Below are 18,521 nucleotides of genomic sequence, written 5' to 3' on the forward strand. Positions count from 1 at the left end.
GTGCAAGATGCCAAAAGTATCTCAACTTCCATCTGTCAACCACTGATTGGCATCTGTCCACTTGTAATGTTGTAATATCCGCACGTTTGTATGTCTCAGTGTCTCTGGCAGTGGAATGCTCCTTTGGTGCTGCACAGGCAGGAGTGGCAATCAAGAAGCATGAGTCCCATCAGCTGAGTGTCACGGAGACTATACTCGAGAAAGGAAGATAAGAGTGGTCAACTCATACATTAAATATTTGAACGATGCAACTACTATTAGTTTGTCATTTAGCAAATATATACTTTATTGGTGCCCACTCCCTCCCCACACCAAATCCTGACACATTCACACATTCAGCATTAATCAGCAATTCCTTTCAAGCTGTCCCCCACTTTGACCAACCTGCTAGATTACATCACCACACGGCCAGCACCACTCCTGTTTCAGGGGAAGGGGACAATACTTCAAGTCACAATTATAAAATGGGATTATCATCATTTTCGATCAAATTTCTTCCACGTAAAATGATGTTTTTAACTGTCAGCATGTTTAAAGTTAAGGTTTAGCTTTGAGTACGTTATCTGATACAGTGTCAGTCTAATAAATGTGGTTATCCCCCTTTACCAACAGTGGTCAATCCTCAACTTGGAGGCGGAGCGAAGAGGATTGGATTGTACCATTATTATACAGAGGGGGAATTTATAACTTGATCTCTATTTATTGAGGAGAAATGCACGGTATTTTAATCGGACGGACATGGTTTTAATAAATAAATTTATAAACATATACTTAATTTTACCTTAATGAGTGAACTCTTGATTTATTAGATGTGAGAAGTGTGTGCTTTCTCCATTTCCCCCCATATCTAGTGGGCTGGTGGAGGTGCGAGCCGTTGGGGGGGGGGGTAGGTCGCCCTGGAGCCGCCGCTGTCGCTGCTGCTGCCATTGATCCGCTTGGCCGTGTCAGTGTGAGTATCGAAGGTAGCCAGTTTTCTTTCCGTTATGCGCTATCGCTGTCTCACTAATTAAAAGGGGTCGGGCAGTTCTGAAGGGGGTGGAGGAGTTTCCGAGCCGCTGGGTCCGGGTGAGGGGAGTGTGAGCCACTGGTGTACGTGGGGTCCTAGCGCCGCACCTTTATATGTTCCGCATCTCCATATGTTCCCCCCCCATCCCCCCCCAAACACCCTGGCTTTGCCCCAGGTTCAGCTTTTTTCAGGGCGAAGGGGGGAGCTCAGCCTCACCTTCCCTCTCCCTTCGAGAAGTGGAGGCTGCTTGGCCTTAGTTTGTATCAGCCGCAGCTCTGTGTTCGCTGCCTGTATTCGACAAGGTGAGGGTCACTCAGCTTTTGCTCAACTCCACACAAGTCCATGGTCACATTGAAACTTGGTGCTTTGCCCATGGCAGACTCCCCCGCCATAGTATTTATTGTCCCCAGGGTGTTTGCCACCCCCTCGACTGTGATAAAATCTATAAAATACCAAGAGCTGTGTATGTTTTAGGAAGCATCAAATCTGCATACTTACTTTGCCAAACCATAATTGCATTCTGGTTGACTTTAGGACTTATTTTGGATCAGGGAATATCTAAGCGGTGATTCTGAGCCCTTTCCAAATTCCTCCTTTGGGGTCGTTTAGGTGAGTACTATGAAACTTAAATTCTTGTGATTTGCACTAGTATTTCCTCGCAGACACTAACAGGAGCTTGGCGTTCTGATTTCGACCAGGCTTTCCAAACCTTCCAGCTATGCTAAAGTCAAACAAACAAGCAAGAAATGTGAGTGTGAAATAGAATGTGGGTTGCCTGGGCTTGGTTGGTCAGATTGTGAAGTCTGGAAGCCAGAACAGACCGCTTTGAATAGCTTCTTAAAGTTAGCAGGTAAGTATCATAACTGTGTTTCAGATCCTAACCTACCTGCTTGAAAGACTGCTGGAGGTTAACTTGTATGGACTCCATCTCTTACATCAGGCATGTTGGTGTAAACACGATTTGCCTGTTATACACTGTGTCTGACTAACTTGATTGAATTTTTTGAGGAAGTAACAAGGAGGATTGACGAGGGTAGTGTAGTTGTTGGGCTCTATGTGTATTTTAGCAAGGCTTTTGACAAGGCCCCATATGGCAGACTAGTTAAAAAAAAATAAAAGCCCATGAGATCCAGGAGCATGTAGCAAGCTGGATACAAAATTGGCTCAGGGGCAGGAAACATAGGTTAATTGTTGGGTGTTTGTGCAACTGGAAGGCTGTTTCCAGTGGGGTTCCACAGGGCTCAGTATTAGGCCCCCTGCTTGTTTTGGATGTAAATGTAGGAGGCATAATCAGGAAGTTTGCAGATGACACAAAAATTGGCCGCGTGGCTTATAGTGAGGATAGCTGTAGATTGCAGGAAGATATCAATGGACTGGTCAGGTGGGTGGAAAAGTGGCAAATAGAATTCAACCTGGAGAAGTGTGAGCTGATGCATTTGGGGAGGTCAGGAAAGGCAAAGGAATACACAATTAATGGGAGAGTACTGAGAGGTGTAGAGGACATGAGGGACCTTGAATTGAATGTCCACAGACCCCTGAAGATAGCAGGACAGGTTGAAAAGGTGGTTAAGAAGGCACATGGAATCATTTTCTTTATTAGCCAAGGCATAGAATATAAGATTATGCTGGAACTGTCTAAATCATTAGTTAGGCCATAACTTGAGTACCATGTGCAGTTCTGATCACCTCTTTACAGAAAGGATGTAGTTGCACTGGAGAGGGAGATTTACGAGGATGTTGCCAGGACTGGAAAATTGCAGCTATGAGGAAAGATTGGATAGGCTGGGGTCGTTATCCTTGGACCGAGAAGGCTGAGGGGAGATTTGATTGAGGGAGGTGTACAAAATTGAGGGGTCTGGATAGAATGGATGGGAAGGGCCTATTTACCATGGAGGTCAGTGACTAGGGGGCATAGATTTAAAGTGATTGGGAGAAAGATTAGAGGGGAGATGAGGATGTTAGACGTATGGAACTCACTGCCTGAAAGGGTAGTAGAGGCAAAAATCCTCAACCCATTTAAAAGGTGATTGGATATGCGCCTGAATTGCCGTAACCTGCAGGGCTACGGATTGAATGCTGGAAAGTGGGATTACGCTGAGGGGCTCATTTTACGGCTGGTGCAGGCACAGTGAGCCAAGTGGCCTCTCTCTGTGTCATAAACTTGCCATGATTCATTTCTAATGAATTGGAATTTCTTCATTTTATAGTGGCTGATCAATGCCTTGTGTTTGCGAACAACGGCAAAGCACAGGAACAGGAGTAGGCCATTAACCCCTTTGAGCCTGTTCCATGGCTCATCATGTAAAGAAGTGCTCTCTGATATCACTCCTGAATAAAAGCAAAATATTGCGGATGCTGGAAATCTGAAACAAAAACAAAAATTGCTGGAAAAACTCAGCGGGTCTGACAGCACCTGTGGAGAGAAAGATCTGAAGAAGAGTCATCTGGACTCAATGTTAACTCTGTCTTTCCACAGATGCTGTCAGACCTGCTGAGGTTTTCCAGCAATTTTTGTTTTTGTTTCACTCCTGAATAACCTGGCTCTAATTGTTAGGTTATGCCTCCTTGTTCTCGATTCGCTAACCAGAGGAAATAATTTCTCTCCACCCTTTCAGTCTCAACTTCTTCTGACCATTTTGACCGCCTTAATTAAGTCATCTCTTAACATGATTAGAATGTGGAATTTGTGACTACAGGGAAGTGTAGTAGGCAAAGATGCTTTCAGAAGGAAACTAGATGAATACATGAGAGAAGGGGGAATAGAAAGATATGCTGAAAGGTTGACATGAGACAGATGAAACGGGAAGAGATTTATGTGGCAAATAAATACCAGCACAGACTAGTTGGGCTAAATGGCCTGTTTCTGTGCTGTACATTCTATATAATCCTATGTATAATTTTAAAACCTAGCAAACTTAACACACTGCACTTTCCTTCATCCTTATGCACCCTATTATAACCTGTTTAAGAAAATTCGGAATATGTGCTCCTGGTTACAAGTACAGCCTGGCTGTTGTAACTTTCAAGACTCCATTGATTGCCTTAGTTACATTCACCTGTGATATTTAAAGTTTGTCACCAATCTCCAGTGCACAAAGAATACACATTGCACAGGTGGAGGTGTTTTCTGAAGTGGTACATAAATTGGTAAGTACAGGGAATTATAAGGTGTGAAAGGCTTATTGTATTGCCTGAATTCATCATCCCATCTAATTCGTTTCAAGTGATGCCTTTGTAATTAACCCCTTGTGATATTGAGAACTGGTTAGCGTTACTTATCTGATCATTTGATCTGATGCCTTTGTTAAGCGTGGATGGTGTAAGTGTAGGGACTGTATGTTTAAAAAAAACACTGAGCTTCTCTGAATGAGGCAAGAGTGCTTGATCAGTGTTCAGTAGGAAGTTTTGTCCTGTTGGTCATTGTAGATTAGAGCAAAGTTGAGGAAGGTCAGTGCTTGCGTATCTCGGAAAGACTAATAACGGGCAACTGTTTTTCATGGCAAAACTGTTTAAATTTGTTTCACCAGATTGTATACCAAATGTTGGTTGGCCCTGTTTTTGAAAAGTTTGGGAATTTTTGAAGGGGGTAACATGATATAAACTGGCACTTTCTTTGCAGAGGGGAAGAAGTTATTACCACCTGCACTTTTAAGATACAATTAGTTTTATATGAATGTGATCACTGCCCAATCAAAACAACCTGACTTGAATGCACATGATCTGTTTTACTGAAAATGGCTATCGCGAGTATCTATATTAAATAAACATTTATTTTATACCCTCTGATTAATCTCTGCTGTTCACGTTTTTGAGTTGCAGCAATCTGATACAAGTGTTCAGGGACCAATCATGCTATAGAAGCTTTCCTTGTCTTACACTGCTGTTGTACATTCTGACGGTGATCAATAAATAAATCAGTGCTGTCAGTCACAGCCCTTGGCAACCACTGTCCAGTCCCTGCTGCCCCCCACCATCCCCCACTCCTCACCTGGGTAGCATTTGTATCGGAATTTTTTTATTTGGCTCTGGTGCTCACTCATCTCTGTTTCAACCTGCTTGCCTCCATCGGTAATAGACCAGTTATAGCACGCCTGTGTGTACTTTTTTAGTATGTAGTATAGCTGGAATTAAATAAAGAACATCTTCCAGAATATTTATATATTTAAAATGTTCGTTCTCGAGATGTGAATGTCCCAGGCAGGTCACAATTTATTGCCCATCCTTCATTGCCTTGACTGAATGGCATGCTAAACCACTTAATAGGGTAGTTAAGAGTTAGCTAGTTTGTTGAGGGACTGGAGTCACATATAGGTTAGACTGGGTAAAGAGGGTAGATTTTTTTTTTTCCCCTAAAGGGCAGTTAATAATCTAGTTTGTACAACAGTTTGCTGGCTTCAGGGTCAGCTTTTCAGTAATTGTTTATTTTTAGACTGCCGGGGTTGGATTTGAGCTTGCGTTCACTGGAATACCATTCCAGTAATCAAACGCCTACACTACCATATGCCGGATGTTTTTTTTTCATTGCTGGAGCTCTGTTTTCTGGGATGTGATTGATATGCTGGCCGATGCTGAAGCCACGTTTTTCACAATCTGATTAATGGGGTATGGTAGCATAGTAACATTATTGGGCTAGTAATCCAAAGACCTGGGCTAAAGATCTGCAGACATAAGTTCACGCCACAGGATAGTAGCTGAGGGATTTAAATTCAACTAATTGAATTTGGAAGGAAAAGCTAGCATCAGTAATAATGACCAGGAGCTGACCAAACTGTCGTAGAACTTTATCTGGTTATTTAATGTCCTTTAGGGAAGTAATACTGCTGGTCTGGCCCAGATTGACTCCAGACCCACAGCAATGCGGTTGACTTTTAACAGTTGTCTGAAATGGCCTAGCAAGCTATTCAGTTATATTCAAGAAGGCGGCTCACCACTACCTTCTTGAGAGTAATTGGGGATCGGTAATAAATGCGTCCTGTAAATGATTTTTTTTTTAAAAGTTAAATTTACTGTCCTGCAGCATCTTTCATATATGGTGGTTTGGCCAGGCCTCCACCTAACCTCAACCCTAGCCTGAAACCATCAGCCAAGCTTTCTTAAACTAAAAATAAAAATATCTGGAAAAACTCAGCAGGTCCGGCAGCATCTACGGAGAGGAACACAGTCAACGTTTCGAGTCCGTACGTTACTAGTTAAGTACTTATGCTTGATGCATCATTCTCTAACAAGTTAGTTTCAGATGAGGAGTGCATTTTGCCTTGATCGGTTTTCTTGTATTGCAGTGCAGTATATGAAACTTCCACTGTATATGATATAATTAAACCACAGGATTTGGATTAATGGCAAATGTAAGGTGGTTGAAACGGTCAAGAACCAAACTGAATACAGAAAGTATAGAAGAAATCTAAAATCAGAATGAGGGGCAAAGAGAGAGAGTATGAGAATAGATCAGTGGCTGATATAAATGGAAACCCATGTCTTTTATAACCACAAATAGTGGAAAGGTGGGGACATTTAGTAAATAATGAGATCACCTCATTGAGGCAGAGGGCATGGCTGAGGTACTAAGAGCACTTTGCAGCTGTCTTTATTAGACAAGAGGATGCTACCAATATAGTAGTTGAGGTAATAATGGTACTGGATAGGATAAAAATAGATAAAGAGGAGGTAGATTAAAAGATTGGGAGTCCTCCAAGTAGAAGGGTCCAGTTGAGATGCAATCTAGGTTAGTGAGGGAAGTAAGGGTTGTGGAGGTACTGACTACAGCCTTCCAATTTTTTATGGTTGAGGGTTGTGCCAGAGGACTGAGAATTGCAAATGTTACATCACCCTTTTTTTAAAAAAAGGGGGAGTGGAATAACCATGGCAATCAGTCATCTTAACTTTGGTGGGGAAACTTTGAGACCCTAATCCAGGACAAAGTTAATTGGCACTTGTTTAAGGCAAGTGGTGTTTGACTAACTTGATTGAGTTTTAAGTAATGGAGAGGGTTGATGAAGGTAGTATGGTTGATATTTTGTATATGGACTTAAAAAGGTGTTTGACAGTATTGGATTGGTTAGTAAAATTGAAGCAGATGGGATTAAAGGGGCAGTATCAGTATAAATATGAAATTAGTTAAGGGATAGAAAGCAGAGAGTAATCGTGAACAATTGCTTTTCAGACTGGAGGGAAGTATACAATGGTATGTATGATCAGAGGTTGGTATTAGGATAACTGTTTTTCTGATATAAAAATAATGAGCTGGCTTGGATATGCAATACATAATTTCCAAGTTGCCAGATGACAAGAAATTTGAAAACATAGTAAACAATGAGAAGAATATTAACAGATTGCAGGAGGACATGGACTAGTGGAATTGGCAGACATATGGCAGCTTTAAGGCAACGAGGTGTGCAGTAATACATTTTGGTAGGAAGAATGGGGAGAGGCAAATGATTGAATGCAGAAGATAAGGAGAAGATAAGAAGAGGTCAAAATAATTAAAAATCAGAAGTAACCAGAAGACTGAATCTGGTTGCCCTGAGCAATGCCACAGGAGAAATTTAGTATCTTGCTTACCTGAGATCACCTGAGCAGATGTGCTGTGCTGTGAACCACAAGGAACTGTAAACAAAGACTTATTGAACAACTGCTGTAGTAGTGGCCAATAGCAGCTTGTACCTGACTACCAGCAATGAGGTTGTGGTACCAACGTCACAGTTCATGCTTACACAAATAAGATAATGTAATTCATCATCAAGCTCCACGACTGGAAGGAAGTTTCCTTTTACAAATTGAAACTCTTAGGATATATTGTGAAGGAAGTGTTCAGTTGTTTATTTCTCATGAAATAGATATTTGTAACGCATACTTGAGTAATATTTTTAATGGACAGTTGTGACTGGGCAAAGTGCTGCAGCTGTCCCTGAATTTCTTTTCTCAGGATTGTTAATCTTTGGAATTCTCTTCCTCAGAGCAGTGGAGACTGGTTCATTGAATATATTCAAAGCTGAGTTGGATTTTTGATCTACAAGGGAGTCAAGGGTTATAGACTATAGGCAGGGCAGTGGAGCTAAGGCCACAATCAAATCAACCCTGATCTTATTAAACAGTGGAGCAGGCTTGAGGGGCCGAATGCCCTACTCCTCTGATCTCTTATCTTATGATCAGTAGTACCCCTGGAGAGTGAAGACCCCAAGCCTTGTCTTTCTGCATCTAAACTTTCAAGGTCTTGGTATGTGTGCCTTATGAGGCTTTCCTGATAGTTAGTTTGGGAGACTCTTCAGTGTGGTGATAGGATTCTATGCTGATCAAAAACAGCTTTGTTATTTGGGATGACCAGTTCAGTTTCGTGACTAGGCAGTAATTTGCAAATTAAATTTGGGTACGATGAATAGCTGGTGAAAAGTCTGAGTGGTGCAGCTGATATTGCTCCTCCCTCTGAGTCAAAAGGGCCCTAGTTCGAGTTCCACTCCAGGCTGTAATGGCCATCAGCCACTGGTGCAGGCAAGCCATTGTGTACCTGTGCCAGTCCTCAGCACAGATAAATGGGGAGGGTTAGCGGCAGGAAGGGTATCTGGCTGTCAAACCATCTGCCAAATCCAAAAAATTATGGTTGATATGAAATGTGAACAACCAATATTGTGGCGACCCCAGGCTGGAGGATTCACTCAACGTTCCTTGCTCTAAGTGGCTTAGGAGGAAATTTAGAAGGACTCATACCCTCAAAAATGAAATTGGCATGTCTGCCAATTTAAGCACTTCATTGTTGGAAGTTTTCAAAGCAATGGAAAAGATGCAGCAAAGATTCACTAAGATGTTACTAGGAAAAAAGAAGGATGATATATATTTATTAAAGCACTTTTCACAACCTCAAGATGCCCTAATGAAATCTTTAGGAAGCATAGTGACTATTGTAATATAGGAAATGCGGCAACCAATTTGCACATGGCAAAGTCCAACAAATAACAATGAAATCACCAGATAATCTGTTTTAGTGATATTGAGGGATAAATATTGGCCAGAACACTTTGAGAACTCCTTGCTGTTGTTCAAAGTAGCATGTGAGACAACACCTTGTTTCAACATCTCATCTGAAAAGCAGCACACTCAATGCTGCACTGGTGCTTCAGCCTGGATTATGTGCTCCAATTTCTGGAATGGAACTTGAACCAATAACCTTAAGACTTAACCGCTCAGCCAAAGCGTCACTGATGCTTGAGAAGTTGGAATTTTTTTTCCAGTGTAGCTGAGAAGATTGAGGTATGACCTGAAGCCTTCAACATACATGAAGGGTTGTGATCAAATGGTAGCAATGGATTGTTTGCACGGTTCAGTGCAACGATAAAAAGAAAGCACAAATTTTAAGATAACTGTAATCGCAAAAAGAATTCAAAGGGAGATGAGAAAATGTTTCCTTAAAACAGGGTAGCTGGAGTGTGGAATTCTGTATCACAAACCATTGTTGCAGAATTCCTAAATTCTTTTAAAAGGAAATTTGATAGTTGCTTGAAAATGAATACTAAAAGGTATAGGGAACGAGCAGGAGAGTAGGACTAGGTGGTTCATGCGGACATAACTCTGACAAAGACTGGCCTATATCTGTGCTGTATTGTTCAATGAAGTTGTATTTAAGCAGATGCTAGGCAGTTCTGTTTCTGGTTGATGTTTTATATTAGATATTACATAACATTACAATAAATATTAGGGGAAAATGGATTTTGGAGGCAGGAGATGAGAAAGGCAAAAGATTGAAATTACTTTGAAGAAAATGAGTTGCATTTCTGTAATCCTATAACATGGTAGATGCAACGAAGAAGAAATTAAATGAAGACCTGAGACTGGCCTTACTATGGAATCCTGTTTGGCTAGTTTTTGCTCACTGGAGCAACAATGCACTATAATTGTTCTCTAATATCCTGTTGGGGTGCAGGACCAGCCACACACACACACGCTCTGCCTGTAATGTCTTGTTAATTCTGGAGTTCTCTGTCCTTGCTGTATTTCAGCAGTGACAATGGATATTACAATTAGCCTCTGCCTCCTTGGGGCTATTGAGCAACAAAATCTGCCACGTTTCTCTCTACTGTATGCTATCTAATGGCTCTTTCTAGAAAGTGTGTTTTTGTGGATGTTGATCCAGGAGCAGACTGAGTTTGCCAGTGATGCCCTATATAGTAGAATAGCTTGTCAGTAGTTGCCTGTGAAGACTGGGTAGAGAGAGAGTGAGGCATTTGAAGATTGCTGGTCCCTTTGGAACCTTGCATCAGTACAAATCAGTGGCTCCACGAAGGGAAACAATTGAGGCGGGCAAGACATAAATGATGCAATTTAGTCCTGCATTTTGATCTTTGGCTTGTGAATTGAAAGTGTTTATTGATTAAGCAGAACTAGTGCTTTTTATGCACGTGTACAGATTTCCACAAAACAGACAAGTAAACAAAATAGAGATCACTTTGCTGTTACCTTTGCAAAGACGTACCCCTCAGATGATTGATTTGTTGTGTAAGTTGCAGAGCTCACGCTGGCAAATGAAGCTCATAGTTCTGCACAGATAAGTTATGATATCACCTTTGATCACTGTGCTGGAATTTGTCAGCAACAGTGTAAATTTTCAAGGTGGCTTCTGAATTTTCCCCCTGCTTCTGAAGAATTTGGGAAGATTTGTTTTTTCTGATATTGTTAACTTTGGTAGCAAACAGTGTATTTTTGCTAGCTCTTTTTAAGTTAATTAATCCCATTACAAGGGTCATTCTGTAACTGAGAAGATGAATGGGGGCCATCTTCCCTTTCTACCTGTCCTCTGCTTGGCTGCTTCCTGACCTCCTCACTAACATGGCTGAGATTGGAAGTTCCACTGCATGAAACCCTGGGCCTGAAAGATCGAAAATAGGCTAAAAGGTGGGGATAAAACAATGAATGAAAATGAATTAAAAAATAATTTAAAAAAAAAAGTGTAAAAAAAAAAATAAAGTAAAAATGAATATTGAAAAAAGGGGATTAAAAAAAGGGCTGAGGATGGAGTACAGAGTTCGTGGTCTGAAGTTGTTGAACTTGATGTTAAGTCCGGAAGGCTGTAAAGTGCCTAATCGGAAGATGAGGTGCCGATCCTCCAGTTTGCGTTGAGCTTCACTGGAACATTGCAGCAGGCCATGGACAGACATGTGGGCATGAGAGCAGGGTGGTGTGTTGAAATGGCAAGTCACAGAAAGGTCTGGGTCATGCTTGCAGACAGACCGAAGGTGTTCCGCAAAGCGGTCACCTAGTCTGCGTTTCCTCTCTCTCTTATAGAGGAGACCGCATTGGGAGCAGCAAGTGCAGTAGACTAATTTGAGGGAAGTGCAAGTGAAACAGCGCTTCACTTGAAGGGAGTGTTTGGGCTCTTGGATGGCAAGGAGGGGGGTGCGGGGGGTGGGTGGTGAGCAAAGGGGCAGATGTTGCACATTCTGTGATTGCTTGGGAAGGTGCTGTGGGAGGGGGTTGAGGTGTTGTGGATGATGGAGGAGTGGACCAGGGTGTCCCGGAGGGAACGGTCCCTACAGAATGTCGACGGGGTAGGGGGGGTGAAGGAAGATGTGTTTGGTGGTGGCATCATGCTGGAGTGGGTGGAAATGGCGGAGGGTGATCCTTTGAATGTGGAGGCTGGTGGGGTGATAATTGAGGACAAGGGGGACCCTATCATTGTTCTAGGAGGGAGAGGAAGGTGTGAGGGCAGAGGTGCGGGAGATGGGTCGGACACAGTTGAGGGCCCTGTCAACCACTGTGGGTGGGAAATCTCAGTTAAGGAAGAAGGAAGACATGTCAGAAGCGCAGTTTTGGAAAGTGGCATCATCGGAACAGATGCGACCCTTGTCCGGCTATTATCACATTCTGCTTTCTACCCTTAATGTCACCATTAGCACCTCCTTTAGCCAGTACCACCACCATCAACACCCCTTTGACCTTTTGTTTTTGACATCTTTGAGAATCTCTCCTTTGCCTCCACCTATCGCTAGTCTTCTATCCAGCTTCACCTGCTCAACCCCCTTAAACAGTATAAATTTCACCGCATTTCTACTCCTCTTAGCTCTGAAGAAGAGTCACATGGACTCGAAACGTCAACTCTGCCTTTCTCTCCACAGATGCTGTCAGACCTGCTGAGTTTTTCCGGCATTTTTTGTCCTTGTTCCTTCAGCTTGCGTTGAGCATCCTGAGAACAGTGTCGGAGGCCAAGGATGGAGAGGAACATTGCTTCTAGTTCTTTTGTGTTCTGCCTGTTCATTTAAGTGCAAGGAACCTTTAAATTTTTTTGTAGAGCTGCACACGTGCAGTAACTTGAAAGGGTTGACTTATGCTAGGTCTGCATGGGAACTTCTGTAACTGTGCAGTCAAGTGATTGTAAACTCGGGATCATGCTTGTGGACAAATTGGAGGTGTTTAGCAAAGTGGGCCGTCAATCTAAAATGTTTTGTTATATTAACCAATATGCTCATAAAGGGTTTAGGCTGTCACAATGGGAGTTAGGAGGGGGCTCTTTACTAGTAATAAACCACATGTCTAATTATCTCCTGACTGGAAGTTTCCCACCATAGGAAGAAACCCATCCAGAATGGATTATGGAGTAGGACTTAACTTTGCTCTCTTTTCTTTGTGTACACATTTTTGATCTTTTCACCCCAAAAAACAAAAAACTTGCATTTATGTAGTGCCTTTAACTAACGTGCTTCACTGGATTGATAGCAAGCAAAACTTGACACCTAAACCACATTGGAAGAAACTGGAACAAGTGACTGAAGGCTTGGTCAGAGGTAGGTTTTAAATAACATAACAAAAGAGTTCAGTAAGGAACTGCCAGTCCAGGAGTCACCTTGAAACCCACTGCTGTTTTCACTCTGTTTCATTCGCCCCCTCTAGTTTTCATTCACTTTCTGGAATACTTTTCTCCCCCCCCCGCCCCCTTTTTTCTTTTCTGCTTGTGGCTTTCAGACTAGAAGTCAGCTCCGAGGTGAAGGTTGAGCATTCTGTGATAAGATCCTGGTGGTTGTTGACCTCAGTTGCAGACTGTAATACTATCTGCCTTTGGAGTGACTTTGAATGCAGGTCTTTCCACTCTACCTTGCATAACTTTTGTAATAAGGGTTGTTGACTTGGCCACGTGTGCCTTAAGTGGTAACCCTGAAGTTAGTGTGCATAATTGGAGCTGTGCTGGCACTCTACCAGCACAAGCATTGTAGTTTTAAAAAATGAGCGGCCTAGCTCACCAGTTGCACCTTATTATTGTTGATGGCAATCGTTGAAGAGGAAGATCTGGCACAGGAATCAGCCTCTTTGCAGGGCTCGTTGATGTAATGTTGCTTAACATGCATGTGACTGTGCTCTGAGATTGGCAAAGACCAATTTCACTGAGATGTTTTTTTTCTGCTCTGTAGCATCCTAGAAGGAAACCATTTGGTTCATTATGCCTGTACCAGCTCTTGGCTAAAGTAAGAAAAAACTGATCTTGCTGTCCCCCCACTTCCAAAGTTTGTTTCTTTCCTTGAAAGTGCAAGGGTCTTGGCCACAACAACAGCATGCGGTGACAAATCTGACACAAGAAAACATACTTGGCCTTGTCCTTGCCAGTTTGTCTGTCGCAGCTACATCAATCCATGACAGTATTGGTAGGAGTGACCACTGCACAGTGCTTGTGGATACAAAGCCCTGACTTCACACTGAAATGCCACTCCATCTTGTGTGGCATTGCCACTGATGTTCCCTCTAATTTTCCTTCATTGTACGTGACCGTTTTGCACTGTGCAGCCCCTTTAAGATTGCCGTGTGGTTGCAGATCTTAATGGGGCCACTTTTTGTCCATGGCCTATTTTTCCCAGCCCGGTAAGTTCTGGACTGCTGCATGGATACACACCCGCATAACCTAGAGAGAATGTAGGCTGTCACAATGCTGAATGAGAGAGATTTAGAGAGTAGCTCAAAACTGGGCATCCATTAGGTGCTGTGGGCCTTCAGCAGCAGCAGGATTGTATTCCACCAGAATCTCTAACGTCGTGGCTCAGCATAACCCTCATTCTAACATTACCAATCGAGCTGGGGACCAACTGTGATTCAGTAAGCAAAGAACATTAAGCCAGGAGCAACATCAGGTGTACCTAAAGATTGGTGCTAACCCTATGAAGCTACAGCACCTCAGTCATGCTAAGCAGTGGAAGCAGCATGTGAAAAACAGAGCTAAGTAATCCCACAGCCAATGGCTCAGATCAAAGCCTTGCAGTTCTGCATTCACTCATGAATTCTGGTGGACAATTAAACAGCTAACAGGAGGAGGCTTCACGAACATTCCCATCCTCATCACTGAGTCCAGCACGTGAGAGCAAAAGACAAGGCAAAGGGGTTTTCCGACCATCTCGAACCAAAATTATTGAACGAATGATGCACCTCTTCCTCTTCCAGAAGTCCCCATCATCACAAGCTAATCTTCAACCAATCCAATTCACTCCACGTGATATCAAAAATAGCTGAGCTCACTGGATAACAGCAAAGGCTGTAAGCCCTGACAACATCTCAGTTGCAGTTCTAAAGACTTGCACACCTAAACTAGCAGCATCTAGTCAAGGTGTTCCAGTACAGCTACGACACTGACATCTTACCTGACAAAGTAGAAAATTGCTCAGGTGTGCCCTGTCCATAAAAAGCAGGACAAATTCAATCCAGTTAATTACCACCCCATCAGTCCACTTGATCATCAGCAAAGTGATGGAAGGTGTTGTTGACAGTATTATTAAACCATATTTGCTCACTGGTACTCAGTCTGGGTTCTGCCAGAACCACTCAGTTCCAGACCTCACTTTACGGATTTGGGACAAAAGAGCAGAATTCCAGATGTGAGGCAAGAATGACTGCCTTGACATCAAGGCAGCATTTAACTGAGTGTGGCATCAGGGACCCCCAGCAAAACTGAAGTCAAGGGGAATCAGGGAAACCTCTCTGCTGTTTGGGGTCGGTCATAGCACAGAGGAAAGTGGTTATAGTTGTTGGAGGCCAATTGTCTTCCTTCAGCTTCTCTTCATAAATCTTACACACCCTTTCACTGCCTCTGCCATCTTTGTGAGTATACTGACTGCAATATATTCTCACCAATTCCATTCTCAGAACTCTGACCTTGAGTATAGAGCAAGATGTGTCTTGATTTGAGGTTGTCGTCATACCGTGGGCTAGAGGTAATGAGAATGCCTGGACATCATTAATTAGCACCAAATACCAATTTAACTTTAATGTCAAAGTTCTCAGGACTGTCATGGTTTACATTTCTCATCAGCATAATTAAGAGCTGACCTGCTGTCAGCTATATGTGTGACCAACTAAATGAATGCAGGAGACTGGTGGCCAAGAGTAAGGATGCCTTACAGAATCTACCTCTCTTCTGGACCCTGTTGATTAGCTATCCCATGTATATTTCATTGAGATGTACATATTATCTGGTGCAAATTGTTGTACTTTGGAACTGCTCACATTAAAGTGGAGTGAGTGTTGAGTGTGCAAAGGCTGTAATACTGATATGCCTCTGAGTTGGTTACGCAAGATTTATAAATCCAGTGGGTGGATGGGCAGGGCTGGTGGATAAACATGTAAAGCATACTAGATTTTAGATATCTATTGCATACTAAAAGAAAGTTTTGCAATATTTATAATGTGACCTGGTTTACCATGTTTGTTGTTATAATTAAAACTCCTTACATGGTAAAACAGTAAATACAATATGGTAGTGCTGAGGACTTTGCTACACAAACTGTGTTGAATGTTGGTCATACATCTTTTTTGTTTTCCTTGAGGGGTGGATTAAATTCCCATTCAAAGGATTTGTATGGCTTTGTAGACATCAACATTTTTTTTTTTCTTTTTCTTCCCTCTTCCTCTCTAAGAATAGCATTGATTCAGTTTCATGGGTAACCACTAATGCCTCTTTTAAATGTCATTAGTAACTTGCAAACCCTGATTGTGAGTGCTGATAAGTTATTTCACTGTCAGGGCACATATGAGTCCAATCCTGTGCCTATGTCAACAGGCACACCCATAGTGATAGGGGATAAGCTCTCTAGCTAATTTTTAAAAAAAAAAAATGTCCCCCTCATCCCCAGAGGCACTGAGGCTTCCATGGCACCCTGAATGTTGGCTAAATTAGTACAGTGCAGGGATAAACCTTCAACGTCTGTGAGGCTCAACTGAGTAAAATTATCTTAGTGGAAAGATGCTTTGAGAATTTTCCTGTGGCTTCTTCCACTCAGCCACCATAACTTTGGAGCTTTAGAATCCTGTTGAGAAACATGAAGTTATGACAGTTGAGGTAGAAGCCCAGGGGAAATTTTCAGGTGCAGTTTGAGTAATGTCTTTGTGTACCCTGGGCTACTGAGTAATACACTTGACTAATTAATTTTGATGACTTGTCTAATACTGCACGATACTGTACTGACATTCCGTATCAAAATTCCTTTATTAGTCTGGAATTGGTTTGTGCTATGCTGAATCCACACAGCAAAGAGGGCTGCATTCAACAGTGCAACAAATGAATATGCATAGTTACTGCAGTCACACTTACAACTTGCCATTCTGTCAATATCAATTCCCTTGACATTGGAGAAAGTCGCTTTGAGTAAAACAATTTACTGTAGATGTGCTGGTGAGCTGTAGCCAGAAAGGAGGTGGTAGGCTTGAAGCAACCATCCAGGGGTAAGAATGGGGCTCTGTCATTGGAGCTGCTTGCTGAGGAGGGCTTTACTGGCCATCATATTCTGCAACTTGGATCAAGTGCCGAGCACTTCAGAGAGCACTCTTGCTATTCGTTGCAACTCTACAGTAAAGGGGTGTCTGATTCTTTGTTAGAGTTTGCATTTTCTGTCATGTCGCAAAGCTCCATGTTGTGACGGTTGGAGGGAAAGCTAGATAAGTGTGAGGAGGAAAGGAATAAAAGATTATGTTGATAGGGTAGATGAAATAGGATGCTCATGTGGGACATAAACACTGGCATAGATCCAGGCTGAATGATCTGTTTCTGTACTGTTCATTCTATGGAAGGAAGAGGACATTTGTATGTGGGTACTAGTGCTTTCCAGTTAGGGAGAAATAGAACCCACCAGCAGGAATGCTGTATTGTTCCAATCAGTCTAAGATTACGCTGCACATTTGGTCCAAAGTAAATTGATTTTAGTAATGTAATTAGTAAATGTAATTGAGCATAACTGTCACATAGTATCTGCAGTGCCTCTGGATTTACGAAAAAAAGCGTAGTTTAATCAACAGAAGTATTGTTTTAACCCATCAAAATCTGTATCATGCTCGTAGACCACAGAACTGTGCTTACCTCTGGTCACTGAGACACAAGGCAGGTATTCAAGCTCAAAGAGCAAAAATTGCTGGGAAAACTCAGCAGGTCTGACAGCATCTGTGGAGAGAAAGACAGAGTTAAAGTTTCGAGAGTCATATGGACTTGGAACATTAACTCTGTCTCTCCACAGATGCTGTCAGACTTGCCAAGTTTTTCCAGCAATTTTTGTTTTTGTTTCAGATTTCCAGCATCTGCAGTATTTTGCTTTTATCAAGCTCAAAGAGCCATGGGCTTGATTACTAGCTTGGAGAATTGTGTTATGAAGAAGGGCCGCCTTTTCAAAGAGCAAACTAACTTTAGAGATTGCCTTTCAGAGCTTCAGTGTGTCCCAAAGCACTTTGCAGGTAATAAAGAACCTTTGAGGTGTAGTAACGGTTCTAGTGTAGGAAACATTGCAGCTGATTTGCACAAAGCAAGGACCCACAAACAGCAATGTGATAGATTATCAGAGAATTTATTTTAGTGATGTTGGATAAGGGATAAATATTGTCCAGGATCCTGGGAGAACTCTCCAGCTCTTCTTCGAAACAATGCCATTGGATCTTTTACATCCACATATGGGGGCAGATAGGGCTTTGGTTGAAGTTTCTTCTGAAAGACAGCACCTCCAACAATGCAGCACCCCCTCAATACTGCAGACCATAAAACATAGGAGCAGAAGTAGGCCATTTGGCCCATCGAATCTGCTCCACCATTCAGTGAGATCATGGCTGATCTGATCCTCAATTCCACTTTCCTGTCTTTTCTTCATAACCCTTGATTCCCTTACTGATTAAACATCTGTTTATCTCAGCCTTGAATATACTTAATGACCCAGCCCCTACAGCTTTCTGCGGTAAAGAATTCCACGGATTCACTACCCTTAGAGAAGAAGTTCCTCCTCATCTCTGTCTTAAATGGGCGACCCCTTACTCTGAGATTATGCCCTCTGGTCCTAGACTCTCCCTCAAGGGGAAACAACCTCTCAACATCTACCCTGTCAAGCCCCTAAGAATTTTATGTTTCAATACGATCACCTCTCATTCTTCTAAACTCCAATGAGTGCAGGCCCAACCTACTCAACCTTTCCTTGTAAGAAAATCCCTCCATACCTGGCATCCAGCTAGTGAACCTTCTCTGGACTGCCTCCAATGCCAGTATATCTTTCCTTGGGTAAAGGGACCAAAACTGTTCACAATATTC

General features: G+C 42.4%; 1 protein-coding gene across 8 annotated transcripts in view; it reads left to right on the forward strand.

The window, feature by feature from the left end:
* The first annotated feature begins 876 nt into the window (after positions 1-876).
* Positions 877-18,521, forward strand: part of LOC144684522 (NADPH--cytochrome P450 reductase-like) — a 99,755-nt gene continuing 82,110 nt past the window's right edge. For 2 of the 8 annotated variants that reach the window (XM_078548389.1, XM_078548391.1), the window contains exons 1-2: positions 877-949; positions 1,541-1,615. The gene's annotated coding sequence lies outside the window, so the exon portion shown is untranslated. Of the gene's footprint in view, positions 950-1,540; positions 1,616-3,991; positions 4,154-18,521 lie in introns of those variants that run through there. The other 6 variants (XM_078548386.1, XM_078548392.1, XM_078548388.1 and 3 more) reach the window with 4 other exon arrangements.

The sequence above is a fragment of the Cetorhinus maximus genome, chromosome 9, assembly GCF_964194155.1.
Source record: "Cetorhinus maximus chromosome 9, sCetMax3.hap1.1, whole genome shotgun sequence".
Lineage (NCBI taxonomy): Eukaryota > Metazoa > Chordata > Chondrichthyes > Lamniformes > Cetorhinidae > Cetorhinus > Cetorhinus maximus.